Below are 4,623 nucleotides of genomic sequence, written 5' to 3'. Positions count from 1 at the left end.
TTGCTTGTTGTGTTTCCCTTGTGACAGAAGACTAAGAACTTGAAAAAGTGCAACAGAAGAAAAAGGTGCTGTTTATATCATTAATGACATATCATCATCGTTATCATCATCATTATCTATTCAAGGTTACAGAAAACTAATATTCAGATAAAAATATGTACATCTATTTGTATAAATAAAATTATATTCTAATTAAAAAATATTACTGCAATATGTATTTATATTAAATAAAAAAACTAATTATATACACAAATAAATAAATATTTTTTTATGGTTTTGAATATTGAATATTTGGTAAATATATGAATGTTTATGATTATTAAACGTAAATGCACAGTTATAATTTATACATTTAGATGTTTGTATCATTACATTTAGACATATTACATTTATGAACATAATTAGAAATAAGTTGATGATGATGATTATTATTACTATTATTACGATTATTATTATTGCTGCTGCTGTTGTTATTATTATTATATTAATAACACCTGAGCTTGTCTATACAATCATGGGCTTTAAACTTTAAGGTTCGGATTTTTGCAGAGAGATATTACATTGCAATTGTTTTTAAAAAAACGAATAATCAATGAGACAAGTAAAGTCATATTTTAATAATGTGACTCATACACACAATATATTGTTGTGTCTCCTTTAAAAGAAGCAGACTACTTACTTATTGCTTATTTATTTCATAGATTTAAAAGCAAACATTCCTTTCCAAATCCCGGTCAGGAATAATGTTACTGCGGTGGGATTTCATGCGTCTTCTAAACAGTAAAAGGACTAGAAGAAAGAGAGAGAAGGGCTAAGTGTTTTAAGACAGCTGAGGTAATGAGTAAGAGGTCTGCGTGCTTGAGACGTCTCAGAAATACCTTTGGGAACTCAGTGCCCAAAGTAAATAAAGGATTTGAGTTCCTGCAGCACTCCCGGTAGCAGCTAAAGTTCATTATGAGCTCCACTCGTTTGTCAAGGCTAATTTGGGGAAAGGAACAATACTTCGTTTAACAGGGTAAACAAACGTCTTATCGAGATGTTGAAACTCGGAAGAGGCATTTCCACAAAAGCGATAGCATCTTGCACAAATATGATGATTTGCGCCGAAAAAAGAAACATAGTTCATAAGGCCATAGGATGAATATGGCAGTGCAGCTGTTATTGTTTGTTTTTGTTGCATACAGAACTTAGAGCCATGAATCAAATGACTGCTAAATATCTTGTTTGTTTAAAGCTGCATGTAGGTTTTGGCTTGTAATTCAAATATTCGTTCTGGTTAAGGTCTACCTATCTATCAATCTAATAAAAATACATAAATACATAATTATCTATCTACACTGAAAAAAAAAATGATGGGAAGAGGTTGCAAGCTATTTATTTAAATAACAAATTTTACTGAAATATACTGATTGTAACCACTTTTTATTTATTTATTTTTGTGTATATGTAATAAATTGTTATATATATATATATATATATATATATATATATATATATATATATATATATATAATTACTTTTTTAATTAAATTAAATATATAAAATCATGCATAATAAAATAAATAAATATACATAAACATGAAATTATAATAATAATTTTTAAATATGTTTTCTAATATTATGAATTCTATCTATCTATCTATCTATCTATCTATCAAATATTAAAATATGTACGATTTCTTAAATAAAATAAGATTTAGATCTAAAAATAAAATCAATAATTCTGAAGAAAAATGAAGCGTATGTTTACAATAAATGTATTGTGCGTGCATGTGCATGTGTGTGTGTGTATATATATATATATATATATTTGTCTATGTGTGTATGCAATGAAACCAGTCATTAATAAATTTGCTGGGGAAAAAAAGTTGAATGACGTCACATAAACATACCCATCTAAATCTTTTAAGAAACTGACCAAAATCTCTCCGAGGAAGTGCTTGGCAGACCTGAAAAGCAGCAGACTCTCTTTCGGTCTAGTGGTGAAAACATATATTTGGCTTGGCAAAACATGGCAAAAACATATTTTGCTTGGCACAAAAACTAGGAAATAAGAAACCCTTTCCACGGGACAGTAAGTTATCCAAACGAACACGGGGAAAATATAACCTTTGACCATTTCGCATCAGACGTGCCAATGATATACAACTTAATGGAGGAAAAGAAAATGATATCCCTGCGTATTTTACAGGAGCCGGGGTTAAAGGGAGAAGAGCGCCTTCCACTGTCCGCTGACAGAATGACGGCGAGCTGAGAAAGGTGCATTTTATCTTGCTGTGGCAGGTCATTATGAGCTGTCTCTGAGGAATGTGACCATGGTTCAGATTGATGATGTAAACCGGCAGACCTCAGCGTGCTTTAAATGCATCACAGTCTTGTAGAAGCACCTGGGTTTAAACAACACAGCATCCTGCGAACTGGTTTCACCGACCAAAACAAACATTTGCCTGCGACTTACGGTTTATTTCATTCTGTTACAAAGATTTTATTCCATTTATAAGTTGCGGTAAGACTTGTGGTATTAAGTTACGTAGTTGAGAGTTTAATGTAGTCGGTGTAAGAGGCAGACTGAGTTTAAATCCGGGTCTGTTTGTTCAGCCTATAGTGAAAGTCAATGAGGATTCAGATGTCATTCATCAAGCCCGTTAAAACAAACACACGCACTATCTCATACCCCGCCTAACACATGTCTTGTGCCCTAGTGACCAGAGAGCAAACCTGAAAGGTCAAAGGTCATCCGTTGAGCTATTTATCTGATTTATGGGCTGTCTGAGGAAGCCTTATGGTGAAAGATGAACTCAAAACAGGAACGAGTGTCACAACAAACTGAAGTGTTAACGGCTAGATTTAGTGATGGTGACGGGAGGAGGGCGGTAGTTAGGTTCTGATAAATGGACGGATTGTATTTATTTATTCATTTTGCTTGAAGACTGCATGTTGCTATAAATTAATTTGCATAAATGTGGACAAAAACAAAAAAAATCATGTTTTGTTAATTTCCTATGATCAATTATTTTGCATACTATGTTGCCATGGTAAATAAATAATTAAATAATAATAATAAAAAAATATAATACAGATTTGGAGCAAGGTTAAATTTCACAGAGCTTTTATCAACACCCACACCCCTAAAAAAAAAAAAAAAAAAAGTAAAATTACATTAACAATGAAATGGAAAAATAAATCAATAAATGTACTCAATCTAGTTGCCAAAACAAAAAGTTGATCACTTTCATTTCATAACTAAAATTATAGAATTTAAAACTGACAAATAAAAATGTAAAAATTATTCAGATATTTTGAAACTGCTAGGATTTTAATTGAAACTAATATGTAAACAGAAAATATAAGAAATCTAAATACAAATAAAAAGTCTAATTAAAAAAATTAACAAAAACTCTAATAACATATCAGTAATATTAAAATTATACTGATTCAGGGACCTCCCCAAGGTGAAACAAAATGTCAGAAAAAAACTAAAATAATGTATTTTAGGCATGCTAACATTTTTAACTTTATATATTTATAAAATATGTTTAATGCAATGTTTTTGTGTATATTTAAATATATAACACAAATAAAGTATATATACACACACACACACACACACACACACACACATATATATATATATATATATATATGACATTAACATGGTACTGATTCAGGGTCCCTTAAGGTGCCACAAAATTTGAGAAAGAACAAAAAAAATTTTTTGCTCTGTGGAATTTATATTATTTTTTAAATCATAAAAAGTATTAAATATGTTAAACACAGTTTATCATCATGTTTTGGAACAGATTTATATAAGGAAAAGACATTTACAAATCAAATCTAAACTGTTATCAAATACGTCTATCTTCACGAAACTATATCTAACAATCAGCAAATAACGTACACTCATAAGATACAGTATTTATATTTATATGTTGTGATAATTCGCTTTCATTTAGAACACCGACAACGTGAATAAGCGAATGTGTCTTTGCGTATAAAGCGAGGCCCGAGTGCGCGGTTTAACCGCATGGTGGCAGTATTAGTCTTCATGTGAGTGCTAAAGAAACTGTTCTCGTGTCCCCAGAAAAGCTGCCGCAGTCCTCAGTCAAAAAGCAAGCTGCGACCGAGTGAACGCGTGGATCAAATATGCATGATGTGTATGGGGTCGTGTGTCAGTTAGCGTGCAGTTCAATAAATAGGTGAATTATTCAGGTGAAAAACGTCTTAAATTAAACATGGCCTGGAAGGGAAGCGCTCGGCTTGTCCCGCAAAAAGCGGATTACGACCTAAAACAGCGACGAAAAGAGAGTAAGGATAAACATATGCACTGAAACAACAAAAAAAAAAACCGGGGATTTTCTAGAGAGGAAAAACAAAGCTGAATTCCTCTGGCACGCGCGCGCCGCGCGATTTAAATCAGTTCGAATATTCAACGCAAACGCGCGCGTGTAGGAACAACCTTTGACAAACCGGCTTCGGCCCAGCCAAAGCCAGATCCCTGTTTAAATAAAGCAGGCCCCAAGGATGCTCCAAATTGGATTACGTGTCAGATAACCTTTGTCTTCGCGAAAAGAGAGAAACGTATCCGGAGTGGCAAAATCCGTGCCCGGCGCGTTAGCAAGTCAA

Source organism: Puntigrus tetrazona, chromosome 25, assembly GCF_018831695.1.
Source record: "Puntigrus tetrazona isolate hp1 chromosome 25, ASM1883169v1, whole genome shotgun sequence".
Taxonomy (NCBI): domain Eukaryota; kingdom Metazoa; phylum Chordata; class Actinopteri; order Cypriniformes; family Cyprinidae; genus Puntigrus; species Puntigrus tetrazona.
Note: the sequence above shows the minus strand (reverse complement) of the source record.